The sequence below is a fragment of the Lissotriton vulgaris genome, chromosome 1_2, assembly GCF_964263255.1.
Source record: "Lissotriton vulgaris chromosome 1_2, aLisVul1.2, whole genome shotgun sequence".
NCBI lineage: Eukaryota > Metazoa > Chordata > Amphibia > Caudata > Salamandridae > Lissotriton > Lissotriton vulgaris.
In genome coordinates this window covers 205,692,924-205,718,264 of record NC_141686.1, presented here as the reverse complement: position 1 = coordinate 205,718,264, position 25,341 = coordinate 205,692,924, and positions in this window count along the sequence as shown.

Below are 25,341 nucleotides of genomic sequence, written 5' to 3'. Positions count from 1 at the left end.
GAGCTTTTCAGGGGGAGTCAAGATTTCCATATTTTGGGCTTGGATTGTTGTGCTGTGCTGTTTATCAGTGCTTCCATAATGAGGAATGTGATGAGATGGTGGTCAGTCCAATTGCATTTTAGGATAGATTCCATATAAATTGAGTTGGATTGTTCAACGATGAGATCTAATGTAGATACTTTGTTTGAGTGGGTTTGTAGCAGAAGTGAGCCAGGTTTAGGTCTGCAAGAAAGGTCTTAATGTGGTTGATTGCATGGTCATTCAGCTCATTCCAATGAAGAATGTCTCTGAGGAAGATTTGAGGGCAATGCTGATCAGCGTTTGTTCGAATGATTTCTATGATTTGTTCAATAAAATCTAGGTTGTCACCTGGAGGGTGGTATATCAAGTGTTGCTTGCAAAGGAATCTGTTGTATCAGATATCGAGAAAAAGGTATTTGCAGGTGGGTAAGACAGGGGATTGCGCATCTATGACTGATAGGTTTAGGCTGTGTATGCAAGCAATGCCTCCACGTTGTCTGTGTTGTCCATCTAGTCTGGTAACACATGGTTAGGGGGACTATAATGTCCATGACCAGTGCAGATGAGTCATTAAGCCAGGTTTCGGTTAGGATTAGGTTGGCAAGGTAATGTTCAAGGATCAGAGAGACAATATATCCAGCATGTTTTAAGGCAGATCCTCAGTTGATTAGGATGCATTTCAGTTGGGTTTGTGGGGAGCTGGGTTAGAGAGTTTGAGGTTAGGTTAGGTTTGCATTATACATATACCATGTAGATACATACAGATAGAACCAATCAAGGCTGTAGGAATAACATAGAATGGTCTCATCACATGAGCCTTGACTGCAATTGTTTCAGGAAGTCACTTTACATGATCTTTAACCCCATAGCATCATACAATTTGACATAAATGTTAAGAACTGCATATTAGCAGCTAAGTGTATGTGTTTTTTTATTTGACCTACATTTTAACTCAGGTACTGCCATGATACTCCAGGGGAAGCTTAGTGGCTGAGGGCCCGATTCACAGAATGAACTTAAGACTCAATCCTAAACTTACTACTATTTTGGTATTCACAGAATGCACTTACTACTTTTGGTATTCACAGAAGTTAGGAGTTTGTGTTAAGTTAGTCTTAAGACAAACTTAAGACAAATTTAAGACAGACTTAAGACAAAATCCTAACTTCTGTGAATACCAAAAGTAGTAAGTTCATTCTGTGAATACCAAAAGTAGTAAGTGCATTCTGTGAATACCAAAATAGTAGTACGTTTAGGATTGAGGCTTAAGTTCATTCTGTGAATCGGGCCCTCAGTAATCACCTGGCCACCTACATCCATCATGTGCTTAACACAATTATATGCAGATAAAGCCTAAAACACCTAGTCACAGCCATTGTACGTCCGGTATTTAATTGCACGGCCATTTTTACCATTAAATAAATTGGAATTCAGGTGCTACTCCTACATCCAACACCCACCTCCAGCCTCAAGAGCCTGGTACACACTCCCAAGCACAGAAAGAGGCTCCAATGCATGGTGCAATCTACTTGGGAGCAACCCAAGCCATTTACTGCCTAGTCTGCAGTAAATGCTCTGAATTCTGATGAGGCTCATGGAATCTCTTACTTTACCACATTTTGTTAACAGGATTAACTTGCCTGTTTAGTGTAATCCAATTAATGCTAATCTATTAATTTTCAGTATGACGTTGAAGTCAAATACATATTGTAATGTGTTTTACAACAATGGACAATTAATAACCTGAAAGTTAAAATTAACTTTCATTTGTTCATGCCATTCAGGCATAAAGAAACAAAAAGGCCACTTTGCTGATATATTTTTAAAGAACACGTTATATCACAAATAGAGTAATAGTTGCACTGTTCAGTCCTGTTCTACAGATTACATTTAACATTATGAACACTTCTCAGTGATGCTGCTTTATTCTACTGGTGACATCAAAAGCATATGTGGAACGAGCAAGTAGACCAAGTCAGCCTTGTTGGAAATTGTGGATGCTTAATACTACCCCACACATCTTCTTTGTTGCTTCTTAAAGGTGAAGGCTGGTTTCGATTCAGACTTTGGCCATTGGGTCAAATAAAGATAGCTGCAAAGCATGCATTAATCCACTGATCCACCATGTCTGGTATATTTTCATGCAATGACTGTACTTCTCAGCTGAAGCATTGTACTAATAATGGACTGCACCCTACTTCTTAAAATATATTTATTAACTAATTACTAGAATCTGACACCCATTTGTAGCACTTCAATTGATAAAAAAACACACAGATATTCGTAATCTCTATATATTTCTTATTAGCCATTCATTAAAACAGTAGACATCTATATTTTTTTAAAACAGCATTTCATGTTTTTGCAATTAATATACCTTTCATGAAATATCAGCACAGAGAAACTCTACCATGCCCTTCAGTCACCCTTCTACATAAGCTCCAGAGATTCAGGAACCCTCAGCTTGTCTTCTTTAAGGTCTAGATCCGGTGTCCGCTCGCCTCCCGAGGAGGAGAGCTTTGCTGTGTTATAGATACAGGGGGAAGAAACAGCTGCCATTTTAGGATCAGGCGTGCTGCCTCCTATATCCCTCTCACTCTCTCATGAAAACGAATTGGTCTCAACCAAGATAAAGCCATGATTCGTGATGGGCATCAGAAAGCTCGGACACCTTGAATGTTATTTAGATTGCCAAGATGGTGGGGTAGAAGCAGAGGGGCTTCCCCTTTCTCTGGAAGACGAGGCAAAATAATGAAAGGGCTGCAGGAGGGTGATGCACTACTCTGCTGAGTAGTCCTTGCCAGGAGTAAAGAAACTGAGCTGTGTTTAGAATGTGGGTACCATTTTGGGGTCAGGCGTCAGTCCCCCCTACTCACCAAGAGTACTACTAACTTACGTCTGAGTTGGGAGAGACCCACTTATTCGAACGGTGCTCCTGCTATCCAATGGGAGATGGTGAGTGAAGTGCTGGTGCGCCTGTCTCACCGGCGTGGACGGAGGTCTCACTTTTGCTCATCGGTGGCCATTTACTTTCGGTGCCCCGACCGTCCTGCTGTTAGTCACCGCAGTGAGTGGCCCTCAGTTGAAGATATGGACCGAGTGTTAGGGGTGTTGTTTGCTGGGTGATACGGAGGTCGGTGGCCTCAAGGTGCAGTTCTTTTGGCCCCGGGCAAGACCTCAGTGCTCGCCAGGCGCCATCGTTACCATCTTCGTAAGGGGGGACATCATGGCTCATATCTCCGCGATGCTAGATCGGAGAAGGGTGGTAAAGATCTACTGGTCTGCCAGCATTCCGGTTGCAAAATCGTTGTTCTGGGTGTGAAACCAGTGCGGCGGGATGCCGCTCGGGAAGCTGAAAGGAAGGTTTAACACGGGGCATCAGCTCTGAACGGGCGTGATGGGCTGACTCCTATCATAGGCAAATTGCCCACTCTAAAGCTTAAAATGAAAAGCAGAGGGAAGTGATAGGATGGTAGTTACAATAGTATATCATATCAAGGACAGTATTCCTACTGTTCTTTTCTTTTCATTTCCTCTGCCTTTCCTTCCCTTCCCTCCCCATTCTCTGAAGGTGCTCTCGAATGTGGTGGTAAAGACACTAGGAGGGTCAAAGAAATAGCATAAATTTACTCAGGATCACACACTTTACAAGCATGGCAGTGGATATTAATCAGTTTTTGTATGTTGCACATTGAACAGTTCAGTGTCTAAATGGGGGTCTTCTTTCTGTCTCTGTTATAGCTTTGCCTTCAGTTCTTAGAGCACTAGGTTGGAGGATGGTGGGAGTCTGAAGCCACATGAAAGCTTGACTCATTTTGAGCTCAAAGTCCCAGAAGCCCTCCAGCTGAGGCAGTGGCAGGTAATCTGCCTCGAGCCTGACTTCGAGTTTACGTTGCTCGTCCATTTCAGTAAAGCGAGTATCAATGAAACTTACCATCACAACATGTAGAGCATGTACAGCAACTACGCAAATATCACTCACACAAAAGGGCAACATGTACAGCAGCAGAGCAGGTCTACCTTACAAAACAGATGCAGGACAGGAGGTGATTAACACTGTAGGCGTTTCTTATAGAACTTGTACACACCACTAGCAGTGGTGAGCGTGCAGGTGCGCAACAGTACATCACATGCTCACAGCGGTGCTTTTTGCAGTAAAACAAAATGCTAAATCCTACTGCATAAAACTTTTAGAAGGGTGAACAATGTCACACATTGTGGGGGCTCCCACGGTTGCAGCTATACATGTGCATGCAACAATTCAGAGTAAGATAAATCAGAACCCTAAGCAGAGTGGTCCTGACAGTGCAGTCAGTTACTGCTATCAACATTACATTGGCGATCCAACCTATACCATACACGGATTCCAGGGATCTGCCCTGCAGGACTAATGGCCATATGAATCAACACATTTCCCCATAGACATAGAATGGGCAAAACCATTTGATACATCTGGCCCTAAGCTTCCGTTTGAAACATTTATTGTATTGTCTTTGTCTATGAAATGTATCTAACCCCGGACAGTTGTCAGTGGCTCTCCTCCAGCTAGGCTGCAGAGGTGTCGCAGTCGAAGCCAGCTCCATTCCTCTTGGACACAGACACGCAGAGACGTTCTCTCTGCCTATGGAATCGACCGCACATTTTCCCTAATGGAGCGTCACAAGCCCGGCACACACACTTGCAAAGCTCTGAAGAGACAATGCTGAGGGAAGTTTACTCTTCATGCAGTGATACATTATGCACCAACATGGGAGGTCATGTTTCTGCTGGTAAAGCTGAACGTGGAGGTACCTCATCTGAGAATAGCCGGTCTCAACACCCTCTGGCTGGTCCTTACACCACGTCTTGTTCAAGGCACTATTAGAAAGGTGTGCTGTGCAGGCATTTTATAGTGTTTCAGGTAGCATGGGGATGTAATTCCTGACACCTTGATACTAACAGAAAAAACACATGTGGTGGATGCGTTCCTCCCAAGGGCATCATTACACCAATGTTTTAGTTGAGTGCTTTGAGTAACATGTGCAATTAATTTAATGAGACAAGTTTCTTAATGAACAGCGAAACATTTGCTGCTTGTATATGAATACTCACATCTCATGTTTCTCGATTAATTTGTTAAGGAATCTTGATTCGTTGGGCACAGCAGTGGTTGAAATGAGGGGCACCCTTATAGGGTATTCTGTTCACAAATAGCAAATGTCCCAAGTAAGAGCTGGATGCTAATTAGATTTAATTTTTTCAAATTTTGATGGAGTAAGAGTATCTTCCCCTCTCCCCTTGGTCTGGACAGATCAATATATGATCCAATTTTTTCTTCAGATCCAGGCAAAAGGGGCCTCCCGGACCCCCCGAAATCAAATGAACCAGAGAAGAAGTAGGCCCTGGAAAAAATTCACGTTGGAATCCTTTAATATTATCTTTAATCAATTATGGGCCGATTCAGGCTATTTCCAGCAAGATCCTATGGAACTGCTGGATACGTTTAACACTATTTTTGAAAGAACTCTTGATATGATCATACCAGAGAAAAATACTACTGCGGCCGTCTGCCGATCTTCTGCCCCCAGGTACTCAGCTGATCTAAACAATGAAAAATCTCAATGCAAAGCGTTAGAACGACGCTGGAGGAGGATGAATAATAACTTAGATAAACAAGCTTTTAAATCCTCCCAATCGCACTATCATAAATCTATCAAAGAAGTGAGATGTTCTCACCTCCGTTCCCAAATAGAACAAGCAGAAAACTCAGCCAAGTCTCTTTTTAACATCGTTAAGGATTTCTCCTCTCCCCCGCATGTAGACAGACACTCCCCCAATCTCAATCATTTGTTGATTCAATAGCAACTTTTTTTCATGACAAAATAGCCGCAATGTATTCCAATTTTGCAACAGTAATTTCCACCATTTCGGACTCCATTCCATCCGAAGACAATTGCTAGATATCTACTACAGGCGGCCTAAATCAGTTCGCTGATATCTTGATTGAAGAGACTGAAAACCTACTACAGGCGGCGAAATCTGGTTCCCCAACAGATCTGTGCCCCCCAAGCACAATGGCCTTGCTCTCCCCTACATGTGCCCCAGCAATACAACTCATTCTTAACTCTTCCATCCATACGGGCTGTATTCCCTCCACCTGGAAGGAAACATATGTCCGCCCCATACTGAAGAAAACATCAGCAGATCCACAGGTGCTAGGGAATTACAGACCAATATCCCTGCTACCACTTCTGGGAAAAACACTTGAATCATTAAAGGGAGCAGACACCGCCACCCGGCTCCATGGTTTAATGACATATTAAAAACTGAAAAATCCAAATGTAAAGTGCTTGAGCGCAAATGGCGAAAAAACTACGCCCCTGACGCAAAAAGAAGATATCATGAAGCTAGGAATCTTTACCACACGGCCTGCGCCAAAGCACGAGCTGTATTCGTCTCGAATACTATCATGGAAGCCACTAATATACTGAAAACCTTAAATAAAGTAAAAGAACTGGCTGGCGCTCACACTACAGCTGCAGCGCCCCCATTAAATACTCAACAATGCCAGGCATTAGCAGGCTTTTTCACTGAAAAGATTGAGAAAATCATCCTAGGCATCAATGCCAACAATAAAGAACAACCCCCTTCCTCTGACTCAGAATACACACCCTCCTGTGCCAATATACTGGAATCCTGGCCTGCCTTCTCAGTAGACAAGCTGAAAGTGACTCTTAAGACCATCAAGTCCGGCTCCCCCAGGGACCCTATACCAATCAAAATCATTAAGCAACTTGACGATCGCTCCTTGGAAATCATTGCTAACCTTCTGAATTCCTCTCTTGACCTTGCCATTGTCCCAGCCCTATGGAAACATGCCATGGTAACGCCTCTTCTAAAAAAAACTACAGCAAACCCGGAAATTCCTGCCAACTACAGACCCATATCCCTGCTCCCTGCCTTCTCCAAATGTCTGGAGAGACACGTGCACTCAGTCCTATCCACTTTTGCAGAAGAAAATTCACTTCTGCACCCCTCGCAGTCGGGCTTCCGGGCCGGTTTCTCCACAGAAACCACCCTGCTTGGAGTTACGGAACACATTCGAAAGCTCCTTGACCAAGGTCAGACGGTCGCGCTCGTGCTGTTAGATCTGAGCGCGGCCTTCGACACCATATCCCACGATACTCTCATCAAGGAACTGCATAAAAATGGTGTACGCGGAAAGGCCCTTGAATGGATCCGTTCTTTCCTGGCGGATCGAACCTTCCAAATTCCTTCCTCACGAGCCTGTTCTGATACCCTGTCGGCACCCCATGGAGTGCCACAGGGGTCTATACTTAGTCCACTATTCTTTAATTTATACCTTAGACCCCTGGCTGACCTTGTTGAAAAATCCGGACTCACCCTTATGACCTACGCCGACGACTCCCAAATCATTTTTTCTCTATCCGAATCCTGTCCAAATTCCCCATCTCTACTTAAAGCAGGTCTCCAAAACACCCTGAATTGGATGACGAGAAACCAATTAAAACTCAACGGTGACAAGACAGAGATTCTGGTCCTGGGAAAACATCGAGATTTGTGGAATCCCTCACACTGGCCTGATCAGATGGGCGCCTTTCCTACCCCGGTGACCCATGTTCGCAATCTGGGAGTCATCCTGGACAGTTCCCTTTCCATGAATCAACAGGCCAGCAAAGTTACTGGTCTATGCCTCACCATAGTTAAATGGTTGAGGAAAATCCTCTGGATGCTGCCCCTTTCCACGCAAAAGACCGTAGTCAATGCCCTCATAACATCGCGGCTTGACTACGGCAATATTCTGTATTGGGCGCTAACAAATCGGTAGTCGGCCGACTACAATTGGTCCAGAACGCAGCAGTCCGTCTGCTGTGCAAAATCCCTAAAAACTCCGGAGTCTCAAGCTACCGCCGGGAACTCGATTGGCTCAGGGTTGAAAACAGAATCCGCTTTAAAGCCCTGAACTATATGTTCAGAATTAAAGCCGGTACGGCACCTAAATACCTTCTAGCTCTAGCCCACCCCTACACTCCCAAGCGTAACCTTCATTCGCAATCGGCTGCCAACTTCTGTGTGCCCAGATTTAAATTGGCAAGAGTAGGTGGCAGATCTTTCGCTCATCTGGGACCATCCCTCTGGAACGCACTCCCTCCCTTCATCCGAAAGGAGGAAAATTATGCCAGGTTCAGAAGGCATGTCAAGACCTGGCTATTTGAACAATAATCTGAATAGCCAAAACCCTTCTCCTGACTTTCTACCTAGCTGTGTCTAGGCGCCGGGAAACCCTTGTTGGGTAGCTGTTGCGCCCTATAAATTGAAAAAAGAAATAAATAAATAATCATCTATAAATAAACAACTCAGCCAGTACCTGGAACGAAACAACTTCCTGCATTCATCTCAGTCCGGCTTTCGCCCCGTTTACAGCACAGAAACAGCCATTTGGCTGTTATGGATTCCTTACGTCTTACGCTCAATGCAGGCGGTTCTATGATTCTGATTTTATTAGATCTTTCGGAGGCTTTTAGGGCCAGATGTATCAAAGGGTTTTGCCCATTCTATGTCTATGGGGAAATGTGTTGATACATATTGCCCTTAATACTATATCCCATCAATTGCTGGCCGATAGACTACAGGATTGTGGCATCAGAGGCATGGCCCTGAAATGTTTAAAAAACTTCCCTACCGATGGATGCCAAACCACCATGCTAGGTACTTTCACATCGGAAACATTTCAGCTAGAGAAAGGCGTCCCTCAGGGCTCGTGCTTGAGCCCAACGCTCTTTAATGTTTATATGGCCCCCTTGGTGAAGATTGTGCAACCCTTCGGCTTTGAGATTGCATCTTACTCCGATGATACACAATTGTTATCCTCGGTTGGCTCTAACCATGTGGATGAGAAATCCCGGTTCTCAAGAGGAATGTTGGCTATCTCGGAGAGGATGTGGGAAAGATGCCTCCAGCTCAACCCTGGGAAAACTGAGCTGATGCTCCTAGGTAAAGCCACCCACTACTGGTCAGCCGATTGGTGGCCAGTAGAGTTGGGCAAGGCCCCTACTCCCTCCTCATCAGTAAAATCTTTGGGTATTCAACTGGATGATAAACTTTCTATGAAAGACAACATCAAATCCATTAGAGGGTCCTGCTACTCCAGCCTTCGGCTGTTACGAAAAACGATTCCCCATCTTCCTTTAGATCATTGCAGAACAGTCGTCCAGGCTTTGGTTATGAGCAAACTCGATTACGGGAATGCACTATTGGCCTAAGTTGGAGACACAGCGTTATCCAAATTCAGGTCATACAAAATACTGCAGCCAGGATGGTCTTGAACCGCCCCCCAGGATCTTCATCCCTCCCCTTACTTAAAGAACTTCACTGGCTTCCATTGAAAAAGAGAGTACTTTTTAAGACCTGTTGTCTTTCATTCAAGGCTCTCAAAGGGGAAGGCCCCTGTTACCTACAAGAGAAGTTACACAAGAACCGTAGATCCAACACTTTGGCCCTCCTTAGGGTCCCTCGAATTCGCCTGAGTCGCTCAGGTGGTAGGGCTTTCTCATATGTGGCCCCCAAATATTGAACGCGTTACCGGAGGGTTTCCGTAAGTCAACATCTCTCCAACCCTTCCGGATATTATTGAAAACTTTTCTGTTCTAAAGCCTCTTTTTTGCCTATGAATCTACTTCCTTCCCTCCAGAAGGTCCCCCACAGGTACAAGCGCTGAGATGCCCCTGGGTGATTCACACGCTATACAAAAAGCCAATAACATAACATAACATAATAATGGAGTCTTCTCCTGTGACGCATACTTGTAATGTGAGGACGGTATTGACCTAAAGGCAGTGCTCTTTCCTATTGACTCTTTCTCCTATATAAAGGCCACCTATGTCTATGAGTCTTAAACATCTAACCACAGATTCAAAACAGGAGTTACTGTTAGATAACTAAGTGGAACTAAGGGGTTATCAGACGGAAAGCAATGCACCCATAACTTTACACTACATGCATTACTAGGCACATTAACTGAAATGGAAACAGTATAGGTAGAAACAAAAATAACTCGAAATACTTTGTTTGCAAAGACCTGTGAGCAAACAGAGCAAAGTAATTCACTGGAATATTACTTACTTCAGCTAAAAAAATGACAAAGACATCAGTATAAAAAAGCCATATTTTGGAGGAAAAATAATAAAGATCTCACAGCCCAAAAAGAACTGCCCGAAAAAGTATCCAAAAATTATGTAGATACAAGAAAGGTTGCCTGAAAAATTAAAATTCAAGGAAAAACCCACCAAAAGATAGAGTAGGGCTATCCAGTAATATGTTCTTAAGAAAGCTGCAAAGCCACTGAATGTAGAACAACTCTATTTCTCCTCTGATGACCTCAAAATCGGTATGCATCATTTGTAACAGTGATCTTTGGCTTCAGGGATATAATGAACAGCATTTCTCCTATCCTTTAACTCTCACCTGTGAGCATGGAATGGGGTGCAGGTTTCGCAAGTATATTACTACAACAAACAAAACCAATAACTAATAAAACAGAGCAATTTGTTAACCAAAGTAGTAATAATTTGGTCCATTAACCCAATACAAAACTAGTGCACTTCAAACAGACCCTTGAAACATGAATAATATTTCAAAGATAATTCAGTATTCTGCCCATCATATCATGTTCTAGTTGGACATGCCTTCTGAGAAAGCCACACAGTAGACCCATTAAGAGGGCATTGTCTTAGTCTAGTCAAGAAAGGATCAGATCAGCTGTAATTGAAGGGTTGAGGGTAGCATAACTATTGTGTAATGTGCTATACGCTGTTACCTGTGAATCTAATTTTGAAATCAAATCAAATCAAATCATCGGCATTTGTATAGCGCGCTACTCACCGGGGAGGGTCTCAAGGCGCTGGGCGGGAGGGTAAGTTACTGCTCAAATAGCCAGGTCTTGAGGAGCATCCTGAAGGATAGATGATCCTGGGTCAGCCAGAGGTGGGTCGGGAGGGAGTTCCATGTCTTGGCTGCCAAGCAGGTGAAGGATCTTCCCCGGCGGTGGCTTTGCGGAAGCGTGGTACGGCGGCGAGGGCGAGGCTGGCCGATCGTAGCTGGCGGGTGGGCGCGTAGAAGGTCAGGCGGTTGTTAAGGTACTTGGGTCCCAGGTCGTGGAGGGCCTTGTGTGCGTGGGTGAGAAGTCGGAACGTGATCCTCTTGCTAACGGGGAGCCAGTGCAGGTCTCTCAGGTGGCTGGAGATGTGGCTGTGTCGGGGGATGTCCAGGACGAGGCGTGCGGAGGCGTTCTGGATGCGCTGGAGTCTTTTCTGAAGTGTGGCTGTGGTTCCAGCGTAGAGGGTGTTTCCTTAGTCTAGCCGGCTGGTGACGAGTGCCTGGGTGATAGTCTTCCTGGTTTCGGTGGGGATACATCAGAAGATTTTGTGGAGCATGCGCAGGGTGTTGAAGCATGACGATGAGACGGCGTTGACTTGTCTGGTCATCGAGACGGAGGAGTCCAGGATGAAGCCCAGGTTGCGTGCGTGGTCCGTTGGTATGGGAGTGGTGCCCAGGGCAGCGAGCCACCAGCAGTCATCCCAGGCGGAGGGCGATGATCCCAGAATGAGGTTTTTCGTCTTGTCTGAATTCAGTTTCAGGCGACTGTTCTTCATCCATGCGGCGACGTCTTTCATCCCTTCGTATAGGCTGGTTCTGGCGGTGGCGGAGTCGTTGGTGAGGGAGAGGATCAGTTGGGTGTCATCGGCATAGGAGATGATGTTGAGGTTGTGTTTGCGTGCGATGGCTGTGAGAGGGCTCATGTAGACGTTGAAGACGGTTGGGCTGAGTGATGATTCTTGTGGTACGCCGCAGATACCTTTGGTGGTCTCGGATCTGAACGGGAGAGGCGGACTCTCTGGGTTCTTTCCGGCGAGGAACGAGATGATCCATTCCAGTGCCTTTTCTTGGATTCCGATGTTTTTGGGTTGGTTTATGGCTTGATCTAGTTGGTTTCTGAAGACATTTCCTTTACAAGATCTGATGTTTTTGTAGTAATTGTCCCTTAATGATCTCAGGTGCTTGAGATGTTCAATAGACGGATCAGATATTCATTGTTGCTTGGCTATTCTTATGTGATGTCTTTCTGTGTTGAGATTACCATTGTACCCTGGTTTGGAGATTTTGGTGCATATTCTTTTTAGTGGGAACTGAGCAATTGAGCCAAGAACAGATTCCATGAACCTAGTGTAGTGATTTGTTAAATCAAGGACATCCGAGAGCTCTTCAGGGGGAGTCAAGATTTCCATATTTTGGACTTGGCTTATTGAGCTGTGCTGTTTATCAGTGCTTCCATAATGAGGAATGTGATGAGATGGTGGTCAGTCCAATTGCGTTTTAGGATAGATTCCATATAAATTGAGTTGGATTGTTTAATGATGAGATCTAATGTAGATACTTTGTTTGAGTGGGTTTGTAGCAGAAGTGAGCCAGGTTTAGGTCTGCAAGAAAGGTCTTGATGTGGTTGATTAAAGGATCATTCAGGTCATTCCAATGAAGAATGTCTTTGAGGAAGATTTGAGGGCAATGCTGATCAGCGTTTGTTCAAATGATTTCTATGATTTGTTCAATAAAATCTAGGTTGTCACCTGGAGGGTGGTATATCATGTGTTGCTTGCAAAGGGATCTGTTGTTGCGTCAGATATCGAGAAAAAAGTATTTGCAGGTGGGTAAGACAGGAGATTGCGCATCTATGACTGATAGGTTTAGTCTGTGTATGCAAGCAATGCCCTCCACGTTGTCTGTGTGGTCCATCTAGTCTGGTAACACATAGTTAGGGGGACTAGAATGTCCATGACCAGTGCAGATGAGTCATTAAGCCAGGTTTCGGTTAAGATTAGGTTGGCAAGGTAATGTTCAAGGATCAGAGCGACAATATATCCAGCATGTTTTAAGGCAGATCCTCAGTTGATTAGGGTGCATTTCAGTTGGGTTTGTGGGGAGCTGGGTTAGAGAGTTTGAGGTTAGGTTAGGTTTGCATTATACATATACCATGTAGATACAGACAGATAGAACCAATCAAGGCTGTAGGAATAACATGAGCCTTGACTGCAATTGTTTCAGGAAGTCACTTTACAAGATCTTTAACCTCATAGCATCATACAATTTGACATAATTGTTAAGAACTGCATATTAGCAGCTAAGTGTATGTGTTTTTTTTATTTGACCTACATTTTAACTCAGGTACTGCCATTATACTCCAGGGGAAGCTTAGTGGCTCAGTAATCACCTGGCCACATACATCCATCATGTGCCTAACACAATTATATGCAGATAAAGCCTAAAACACCTAGTCACAGCCATTGTATGTCCGGTATTTAATTGCACAGCCATTTTTACCATTAATACATTGGAATTCAGGTGCTACTCCTATATCCAACACCCACCTCAAGCCTCAGGAGCCTGGTTCACACTTCCAAGCACAGAAAAAGGCTCCAATGCATGGTGCAATCTTCTTGGGAGCAACCCAAGCCATTTACTGCCTAGTCTGCAGTAAATGCTCTGAATTCTGATGAGGCTCATGGGATCTCTTACTTTACCACATTTCGTTAACAGGATTAACTTGCATGTTTAGTGTATTCCAATTAATCCCAATCTATTAATTTTCAGTATGACGTTGAAGTCACATACATATTGAAATGTGTTTTACAACATTGGACAATTAATAACCTGACAGTTAAAATTAACTTTCATTTGTTCATGCCATTCAGGCATAAAGAAACAAAAAGTCCACATTGATGATATATATTTAAGGACCAACTCAAGTCACAAATAGAGTAATAGAAGCACTCTTCAGTCCTGTTCTACAGATTACATTTAACATTATAAACACTTCTCAGTGATGCTGCTTTATTCTACTGGTGACATCAAAAGCATATGTGGAACGAGCAAGTAGACCAAGTCAGCCTTGTTGGAAATTGTGGATGCTTAATACTACCCCACACATCTTCTTTGTTGCTTCTTATAGGTGAAGGCTGGTTTCGATTCAGACTTTGGCCATGGGGTCATATAAAGATAGCTGCAAAGCATGCCTTAATCCACTGATCCACCATGTCTGGTATATATTCATGCAATGACTGTACTTCTCAGCGGAAGTATTGTACTAATAATGGACTGTGCCCTACTTCTTAAAATAAATTTATTAACTAATTACTAGAATCTGACACTCATTTGTAGCACATCAATTGATAAAAAAAAGCACACAGATATTCCTAACCTCTATATATTTCTTATTCGCCATTCATCAAAACAGTAGATATCTATATTTTTTTAAAAACAGCATTACATGTTTTTGCAATTAATATACCTTTCATGAAATATCAGCACAGAGAAACTCTACCATGCCCTTCAGTCACCCTTCTACATAAGCTCCAGAGATTCAGGAACCCTCAGCTTGTCTTCTTTAAGGCCCAGAGCCGGTGTCTGCTTGCCTCCCGAGGAGGAGAGTTTTGCTGTGTTATAGATACAGGGGGAAGAAACAGCCGCCATTTCAGGATCAGGCGTGCTGCCTCCTATATCCCTCTCACTCTCTCAGGAAAACTAATTGGTCTCAACCAAGATAAAGCCATGATTCGTGATGGGCAACAGAAAGCTCGGACACCTTGAATTTGATTTAGATTGCCAAGATGGTGGGGTCGAAGCAGAGGGACTTCCCCTTACCAGGGGCGGCTCTAGGCTCATGGCGGCCCTGGACAGGGAGCGTAGGTAAGGGCCCCGGAAGAGGGGGTCCGGGTGGGGCGGAGCATGGAGGCCAGTGAAGAGGGGATGTGGGGGGTCAAGGTGTTTGGAAGTAGAACAGAGCCGGAGGCCGCCAAATCCCTGCCAGGGGCTGCCACACAAATATGTATCCATCCTCGGAGGATTATTATATTAAGAATATATATTGGCGTTGTGGCCCCTGGGGTTAGGCGGCCCTGTGCATGCGCACAGCTTGAACATGCCTAAGACCGCCCCTGTCCTTACTCTGGAAGACGAGGCAAAATAATGAAAGGGCTGCAGTAGGGTGATCCACTACTCTGCTGAGTAGTCCTTGACAGGAGTAAAGAGTCTGAGCTGTGTTTAGAATGCGGGTACCATTTTGGGGTCAGGCGTCAGTCCCCCCTGCTCACCAGGAGTACTACTGAATTACGTCTGAGTTGGGAGAGACCCACTTATTCAAACGGTGCTCTTGCTCTCCAATGGGAGATGGTGAGTGAAGTGGTAGTTCGCGTGTCTCACCGGCGTGGACGGACGGAGGTCTCACTTTTGCTCATCAGTGGCCATTTACTTTCGGTGCCCGACCGTCCTACTGTTAGTCACCGCAGTGAGTGGCCCTCAGTTCAAGATGTGGGCCGAGTGGTAGGGGTGTTGTTTGCTGGGTGATACGGAGGTCGGTGGCCTCAAGGTGCATTTCGTTCAGCCCCGGGCAAGACCTCAGTGCTCACCAGGGGCCATCTTTAGCATCTTCATAAGTGGGGACATCATGGCTCATATCGCCGCGATGCTAGATCGGAGAAGGGTGGTAAAGATCTACTGGTGTGCCAGCATTCCGGCTGCAAAATCGTTGTTCTGGGTGTGAAACCAGGGCGGCCGATGCCGCTCGGGAAGCTGAAAGGAAGGTTTAACACGGGGCATCAGCTCTGAGCGGCCGTGATGGGCTGCCTCCTCCCATAGGAAAAGTGCCCACTCTAAAGCTTAAAATGAAAAGCAGAGGAAAGTGTTAGGATGGTGGTTACAATAGTATATCATATCAAGGATAGTATTCCTACTGTTCTTTTCTTTTCATTTCCTCTGCCTTTCATTCACTTCCCTCCCCATTCTCTGAAGGTGCTCTCAAATGTGGTGATAAAGACACAAGGAGGGTCAATGATATAGCATAAATTTACTCAGGATCACACACTTTACAAGCATGGTAGTGGAGATTAATCAGTTTTTTATGTTGCACATTGAACAGTTCAGTGCCTAAATGGGTATCTTCTTTCTTTCTCCAACAGTTAAAGCTTTGCCTTCAGTTCTTAGTGCACTAGGTTGGAGGATGGTGGTAGTCTGAAGCCACTAGGAAAATTGACTAGTTTTGAGCTAGAAGTCCCAGAAGAGCTCAAGCTGAGGCAGTGGCAGGTAATCTGCCTCGAGCCTGACTTCGAGTTTGCGTTGCTTGTCCATTTCAGTAAAGCGAGTATCAATGAAACTTACCATCACAACATGTATGGCATGTACAACAACTATGCAAATATCACTCACACAAAAGGCCAACATGTACAGCAGCAGAACAGGTCGACCTTACAAAACAGATGCAGGACAGGAGGTGATTAACACTTTAAGCGTTTCTTATAGAACTTGTACACACCATTAGCAGTGGTGAGCGTGCAGGTGCACAACAGTACATCACATGCTCACAGCTGTGCTTTTTGCAGTAAAAAAAGATGCTAAATCCTACTGCATAAAACTTTTAGAAGGGTGAACAATGTCACACATTGTGGGGGATCCCACGGTTGCAGCTATACATGTGCATGCAACAATTCTGAGTAAGATAAATCAGAACCCAAAGCAGAGTGGTCCTGACAGTGCAGTCAGTTACTGCTATCAACATTACATTGGCGATCCAACCTATACCATACACGGATTCCAGGGATCTGCCCAGCAGGACTAAGGGCCATATGTATCAACACATTTCCCCATAGACATAGAATGGGCAAAATCCTAGATACATCTGGCCCTAACCTTCCATTTGAAACATTTATTGTATTGTCTTTGTCTATGAAATGTATCTGACCCCGGACAGTTGTCAGTGGCTCTCCTCCAGCTAGGCTGCAGAGGTGAAAGAAATGCAAATCTTACCCCTGGTCTGGGAAAAGCTACCTTCAGTCGCAGTCGAAGCCAGCTCCATTCCTCATGGACACAGACACACAGAGACGTTCTCTCTGCCTATAGAATCGACTGCACATTTTCCCTAATGGAGCGTCACAAGCCCGGCACACACACTTGCAAAGCTAAGAAGAGACAATGCTGAGGGAAGTTTACTCTTCATACCGTGTTACATTATGCACCAACATGCGAGGTCATGTTTCTGCTGGTAAAGCTGAACATGGAGTTACCTCATCTGAGAATAGCCGGTCTCAACACCCTCTGGCTGGTCCTTACACCACGTCTTGTTAATGGCACTATTAGACAGGTGTGCTGTGCAGGCATTTTATAGTGTCTCAGGTACCATGGGGATGTAATTCCTGCACCTTGATACTAACAGAAAAACCACATGTGGTGGATGCGTTCCTCCCAAGGGCATCATTACACCAGTGTTTTAGTTGAGGGCTTTGAGTAACATGTGCAATTCATTTAATGAGACAGGTTTCTTAATGAACAGCGAAAAATTTTCTGGTTGTATTTGAATACTCACATCTCATGTTTCTCGATTAATTCGTTAAGGAATCTTGATTCGTTGGGCACAGCAGTGGTTGAAATGTGGGGCACCCTTCTAGGGTATTCTGTTCACAAATAGCAAATGTCCCAAGTAAGAGCTGGATGCTAATTAGATTTTATTTTTTCTAATTTTGATGGAGTAAGAGTATCTTCCCCTCTCCCCTTGGTCTGGACAGATCATTATACGATCCAATTTTTTCTTCAGATCCAGGCAAAAGGGGCCTCCCGGACCCCCCAAAATGAAATGAACCAGAGAAGAAGTAGGCCCTGGAAAAAACTCACGTTGGAATCCTTTAATATTATCTTTAATCAATTATAGGCCGATTCAGGCTATTTCCAGCAAGATCCTATGGAACTGCTGGATACGTTTAACACTATTTTTGAAAGGACTCTTGATATGATCATACCAGAGAAAAATACTACTGCGGCCGCCTGGCGATCTTCTGCCCCCTGGTACTCAGGTGATCTAAACAATGAGAAATCTCGATGCAAATAATAACTTAGATAAACAAGCTTTTAAATCCTCCCAATCGCACTATCATAAATCTATGAAAGAAACGAGATGTTCTCACCTCCGTACTCAAATAGAACAAGCAGAAAACTCAGCCAAGACTCTTTTTAAAATCGTTAAGGATTTCTCCTCTCCCCCCCATGTAGACAGACACTCCCTCAATGTCAATCATTGGTTGATTCAATAGCAAATTTTTTTCATGACAAAATAGCCGCAATTTATTCCAATATAGCAACGGTAATTTCCACCATTTCGGACTCCATTCCATCCGGAGACAATTGCCAGATATCTACTACAGGCGGCCTAAATCAGTTCGCTGATATCTCGATTGAAGAGACTGAAAGCCTACTTCGGCCGGCGAAATCTGGTACCCCAACAGATCTGTGCCCCCCAAGCACAATAGCTTTGCTCTCCCCTACATGTTCCCCAGCAATACAACTCATTCTTAACTCTTCCATCCATACGGACTGTATTTCCTCCACCTGGAAGGAAGCATATGTCCGCCCCATACTGAAGAAAACATCAGCAGATCCACAGGTGCTAGGGAATTACAAACCAATATCCCTGCTTCCACTTCTGGGAAAAACACTTGAATCATCTATAAATAAACAACTCAGCCAGTACCTGGAACGAAACAACTTCCTGGATCCATCTCAGCCCAGCTTTCGCCCCGGTTACAGCACAGAAACAGCCATTTGGCTTTTATGGATTCCTTACGTCTTACGCTCGATGCAGACGGTTCTATGATTCTGATTTTATTAGATCTTTCGACGGCTTTTAGGGCCAGATGTATCAAAGGGTTTTGCCCATTCTATGTCTATGGGGAAATGTGTTTATACATATGGCCCTTAATACTATCCCATCAATTGCTGGCCGATAAACTACAGGATTGTGGCATTGGAGGCATGGCCCTGAAATGGCTAAACCACCATGGTAGGTACTTTCACATCGGAAAAATTTCAGCTAGAGAAAGGCGTCCCACAGGGCTCGTGCTTGAGCCCAACGCTCTTTAATGTTTATATGGCCCCTTTGGTGAAGATTGTGCAACCCTTTGGCTTTGAGATTGTATCATACTCCGATGATACACAATTGTTATTCCCGGTTGGCTCTAACCATGTGGATGAGAAATCCCGGTTCTCAAGAGGAATGTTGGCTATCTCGGAGTGGATGCGGGAAAGATGCCTCCAGCTCAACCCTGGGAAAACGGAGCTGATGCTCCTAGGTAAAGCCACCCACTACTGGTCAGCCGATTTGTGGCCAGTAGAGTTGGGCAAGGCCCCTACTCCCTCCTCATCAGTAAAATCTTTGGGTATTCAACTGGATGATAAACTTTCAATGAAAGACAACATCAAATCCATTACAGGGTCCTGCTACTACAGCATTAGGCTGTTACGAAAAACAATCCCCTATCTTCCTTTAGATCATCGGAGAACAGTCGTCCAGGCTTTGGTTATGAGCAAACTCGATTACGGGAATGCACTATTGGCTGAAGTAGGAGACACAGCGTTAGCCAAATTACAGGTCATACAAAATACTGCTGCCAGGATGGTCTTTAACCGCCCCCCAGGATCTCCATCCCTCCCCTTACTTAGAGAACTTCACTGGCTCCCAGTGAAAAAGAGAGTCCTTTTTAAGACCTGTTGTCTTTCATTCAAGGCTCTCAAAGGGGAAGGCCCCTGTTACCTACAAGAGAAGTTACACAAGTACGTGCCGGAATGGAACCATAGATCCAACACTTTGGCCCTCCTTAGGGTCCCTCGAATTCGCCTGAGCTGCTCAGGTGGTAGGGCTTTCTGATATGTGGCCCCCAAATATTGGAACGCGTTACCAGAGGGTTTCCGTAAGTCAACATCTCTCCAACCCTTCCGGAGTTTATTGAAAACTTTTCTGTTCTAAAGCCTCTTTTTTGCCTATGAATCTACTTCCTTCCCTCCAGAAGTTCCCCCACAGGTACAAGCGCTGAGATGCCCCCGGGTGATTCACGCGCTATACAAAAAGCCAATAACATAACATAACAATGGACTCTTCTCCAGTAACACATACTTGTAATGTGAGGACGGTATTGACCTAAAGGCAGTGCTCTTTCCTATTGACTCTTGCCCCTATATAAAGGCCACCTATGTCTATGAGTCTTAAACATCTAACCACAGATTCAAAACAGGAGTTACTGTTAGATAACTAAGTGGAACTAAGGGGTTATCAGACCGAAACCAATGCACCTGTAACTTTACACTACATACATTACTAGGCACATTAACTGAAATGGAAACAGTATAGGTAGAAACAAAAATAACTCGAAATACTTTGTTTGCAGAGACCTGTGATCAAACATAGCAAAATAATTCACTGGAATATTACTTACTTCAGCTAAAAAAATGACAAAGACATCAGTATAAAAAAGCCATATTTTGGAGGAAAAATAATAAAGATCTCACAGCCCAAAAAGAACTGCCCGAAAATGTATCCAAAAATGATGTAGATACAAGAAAGGTTGCCCGAAAAATTTAAATTCAAGGAAAAACCCACCAAAAGATAGAGTAGGTCTATCCAGGAATATGTTCCTAAGAAAGCTCCAAATCCCCTGAATGTAGAACAACTCTATTTCTCCTCTGATGACCTCAAAATAGGTATGCATCATTTGTAACAGTGATCTTTGCCTTCAGGGATATAATGAACAGCATTTCTCCTATCCGTTAACTCTCACCTGTGGTCATGTGATGGGTGCAGGTTTCACAAGTATATTACTACAACACACAAAACCAATAACTAATAAAACAGAGCAATTTGTTAACCAAAGTAGGAATAATTTGGTCCATTAACCCAATACAAAACTAGTGCAACTTCAAACAGACCCCTGAAACATGAATAATATTTCAAAGATAATTCAGTATTCTGCCCGTCATATCATGTTCTAGTTGTAAATGCCTTCTGAGAAAGACACAGAGAAGACCCATTAGGAGGGCATTGTCTTAGTCTAGTCAAGAAAGGATCAGAGCAGCTGTAATTGAAGGGTTGAGGGTAGCATAACTATTGTGTAATGTGCTATATGCTGTTACCTCTGAATCTAACTTTGAAATCAAATCAGCGGCATTTGTATAGCACGCTACTCACCGGGGAGGGTCTCAAGGCGCCTGGGGGGGAGGGTAAGTTACTGCTCGAATAGCCAGGTCTTGAGGAACTTCCTGAAGAAGAGATTATCCCGGGTCAGCCAGAGGTGGGTCGGGAGGGAGTTTCATGTCTTGGCTGCCAGGTAGGAGAAGGATCTTTCCCCGGCAGTGGCTTTGCGGATGCGTAGTACGGCGGCGAGGGCGAGGCTGGCCGATCATAGCTGGCGGATGGGCGCATAGAAGGTCAGGCGGTTGTTGAGGTACTTGGGGCCCAGGTCGTGGAGGGCCTTGTGTGCGTGGGTGAGGAGTCTGAACGTGATCCTCTTGCTGACGGAGAGCCAGTGCAGGTCTCTCAGGTGGCTGGAGATGTGGCTGTGTCGGGTATGTCCAGGACGAGTCGTGCAGAGGTGTTCTGGATGCGCTGGAGTCTTTTCTGAAGTTTGGCTGTGGTTCCGGCATAGAGTGTGTTTCCGTAGTCTAGCCGGCTCGTGACGAGTGCCTGGGTGATAGTCTTCCTGGTTTCGGTGGGGATCCATCGGAAGATTTTGTGGAGCATGCGCAGGGTGTTGAAGCATGATGAAGAGACGGCGTTGACTTGTCTGGTCATCGGAGGGAGGAGTCCAGGATGAAGCCCAGGTTGCGTGCGTGGTCCGTTGGTATGGGAGTGGTGCCCAGTGCAGGGGGCCACCAGCAGTCGTCCCAGGCGTAGGGCGATGATCCCAGGATGAGGATTTCCATCTTGTCTGAGTTCAGTTTCAGGCAGCTGTTCTTCATCCATCCGGCGACGTCTTTCATCCCTTTGTGTAGGCTGGTTCTGTCGGTGGTGGTGTCGTTGGTGAGGGAGAGGATCAGTTGGGTGTCGTCGGCGTAGGAGATGATGTTGAGGTTGTGTTTGCGTGCCATGCCTGTGAGAGGGCTCATGTAGACGTTGAAGAGGGTTGGGCTGAGTGATGATCCTTGTGGTATGCCGCAGATGACTTTGGTGGTTTAGGATCTGAACGGGGGGGGCGGACTCACTGGGTTCTTCCGGCGAGGAACGAGATGATCCATTCCAGTGCCTTTTCTTGGATTCCGATGTTGTTGAGGCGCTGTACTAGGGTGCGGTGGCATACAGTGTCGAACGCTGCAGAGAGGCCAGGAGGATGAGGGCCGCTGTTTCCCCGTTGTCGAGCAGGGATCTGATGTCGTCAGTGGCAGCGTTGAGGACGTTCTCGGTGCTGTGGTTGGCTCGGAAGCCAGACTGCGAGGGGTCGAGGGATCCGTTCATCTCGATGAAGGCGGCAAGCTCTCTGACGGTCTTCTCGATGACTTTGGCAGGGAAAGGAAGGAGCGAGATGGGGCGGTAGTTCTTGAGGTCGGTGGGGTCCGCTGTTGGTTTCTTCAGGAGGGCGCTGACCCAGGCGTGCTTCCAGATCTCCAGGAAGGTGGCGGTGTTGAAGGAGGTGTTGATGATGTCCCAGAGTTGGGGTGTGATGATGGAGTCGGCCTTGTTGAAAACGTGGTGGGGCAGGGGTCGGTTGGGGATCCGGTGTGTATGGTGTTCATCGTGCGGGTGGTGTCTTCGGTGCTGACCGGGGTCCAGGTTCTGATGGTGGTGGTGGGGGGCGTTGGTACGGTGGTTGGGTGCACGGTTGGTGTGCCGAAGCTGTTGTGAATGTCTGCGAGATTGCGGTGGAAGAACGAGGCGAGAGAGTGGCAGAGGTCTTGTGAGGGAGTGATGTTGTTGTTTCCCGCGCTGGGGTTGGAGAACTCTTTGACGATGCTGAAGAGTTCCTTGCTGTTGTGGGCGTTGTTGTCCAGTCGTCGATCTTTGAATGCTGTCTTCTTGGTGGTGTGGATCAGCTGGTGGTGTTTGCAGTTGGCGTGCTTGAGGGCCGTCATGTTGTCTGTGGTCTGGCCGTGGCGTCAGGTTTTCTCGAGGGTGCGGAAGTTCTTCATGGAGATCTTCAGTTCATCAGAGAACCAGGGGGCTTTCTTGTCTTCGAGTCTGCTGGGAGGGTTCTTCAGTGGTGCGAGGTCATCTGCGCAGTTGGTGAGCCACTGTGTGAGGTTGTTGGCTGCTTCGTTGGGGTCCGATGTGCTGGCAGGGGGGGTTCATGCGGAGGGAGGTGGCGAGCTGCTCAGTGGTGATCTTGCTCCAGCTCCTGCGGGGGATCTGTTGCGGGTGGTGGTGAGTCGTGGGTCTTCTGAAGCTGAAGTGGATGCAGCTGTGGTCAGTCCAATGGAATCCGGTGGAGTGGCTGAAGGAGATGTGTTTGCTGGAGGAGAAGATGGGGTCCAGCGTGTGGCTGGAGTAGTGGGTGGGGGTGTTCACCAGTTGCTTAAGTCTGAGGTTAGCGAGGTTGTCCAGCAGGGTGGTGGTTTTGCTGTCCTTGTTGAACTCCAGGTGGAAGTTGAGGTCCCCTAGGAGGATGTAGTCAGGGGAGGGGAGGGCGTGCGGGCTGATGAAGTCGGCGAGGTCTTCGCTGAATTGGGTGTGTGGTCCCGGGGGTCTGTAGATGAGGGTGCCTCTGAGGGTGGTCTTGGGGTCGGTGTGTATCTGGAAGTGGTGGTGTTTGGCGGCAGTTAAGGTGTCATCGGGGTTGGTCGTGATGCGGATGGTGTTCTTGTGTACGATGGCGATGCCTCCTCCAGTCTGGTTGACGCGGTGCTTCCGGGTGATCTTGTATCCGTCCGGGAAGGCTATGGCGATGTCCGGTGCTGAGGAGGCATTCATCCAGGTTTCTGTGAGGAAGGCGACGTCTGGTGATGTTGTGTCGAGCAGATTCCAGAGTTCGACGGCGTGTCTGTGGATGGAGCGGTTGTTGAGCAGGATGCACTTAAGGTGGTTGCTGCTGGTGATCGGCTTGTCGTATGCGGTGCCAGTCTGGAGGCAGGTGAATTTGCAGGCTTGGCAGGTGAAGGGTCCGTGGGTGTGTTTCGGGGTGGCTCGGTAGCAGGCAGGGGTTCGGCCAGGGTTGACTGCGTTGAGGGTGGCGGCGTCGTAGGTCCGTTGTGTGGTCTGGCGTCGACGGGGGCCAAGGGTCCTGGCGCTGGGCATGGTCCAGGCGCGGACGGTCGCAGACGGGCTTGCCTTTAGCGCACCTTCGGCGCACAATAGGCACGACCGCTGCGCACTTCCACTGCGCGGTCGCTCTAGGGGCATCATAAGTGAGGAGCAGCTGGGTGGCGGGAGCGGGGCAGCGAATGGGCTGGCGGGGGCAGGGCCACAGGGTAAGCCTGGGCGTAGTTCGCGTAGTGGGGCTACGCAGAGCTACGCAAAGTGGACACAAAGCTACGCCCACCCGCACACTCCGCGCAGCCCCACTACGCGCCACCCGCCTCCCTCCCGCCCTCTCTAAATCCCCCCCTTAAAGTGTAAAATGGCATAAAAGTAAGTTTAAATCACTTACCTGGTCCGCGGCGCGTCCCGGGGCTCCCTCTTCCATTTTGCTGCACGTTGTCAATCCCAATGCGCATGCGCGGCAGCCCGCGCATGCGCATTTGTCATGAGAAATGCGCATGCGCGGGCGGCCGGCCATGCGCATTGGGATTGACGACGTGCAGCAAAACAGAAGAGGGAGCCCCGGGACGCGCCGCGGACCAGGTAAGTGATTTTAACTTACTCTTATGCCATTTTACACTTTAAGAGGTGGATTTAGAGAGGGCGGGAGGGAGGCGGGTGGCGGCCAGCTACGCACCGTCTGCGGAGCGTGCGTAGTGCTGGCAGATACGCATGCTACGCAAAATGCGTAGGAACCAGCACTACGCGCACTCCGTGCACGGAGCGTAGCTGCCCGCCCAGGGTTACCGCAGGGAGGCAGCAGCGGGAAGCCTCTGGGGTGGGCGGCTCAGCGGCGGCTGGGTCGTCCGAGCGGCAGGACAGCAAGCGGGGCTCAATGAAGTCCAAAAGGCAGGCAGCAGAGCGTGGGGTCGACCTAGCCTGGTGACATACATAAGCATACATAAGTTACAGAACTTTGCAATTAGTTTGGGAATACAGAATATGGTTTAGCTCAGTCATCATGGGACAAAACGTGGACATTGGCATGACACCAGCCTATTTGAAAGGAAACTAAATTAAAGATATATAATTCAATAAGGTTTCGTGGCAAGCTCCTTCATAGCACAAAAGAATACTGCAAGCTCAGGAGGGTGGTAAGATGTTACCCCATGCAGCATTTTCTCTGTTAAATATGTCCCTAGATAAATGTAATACCCTTATAGTTATTTTTGTAAAAAGAGGCTGTGTCATACTGTGAACTGATCTCCTGAGTTTCAACCTAGTGTATT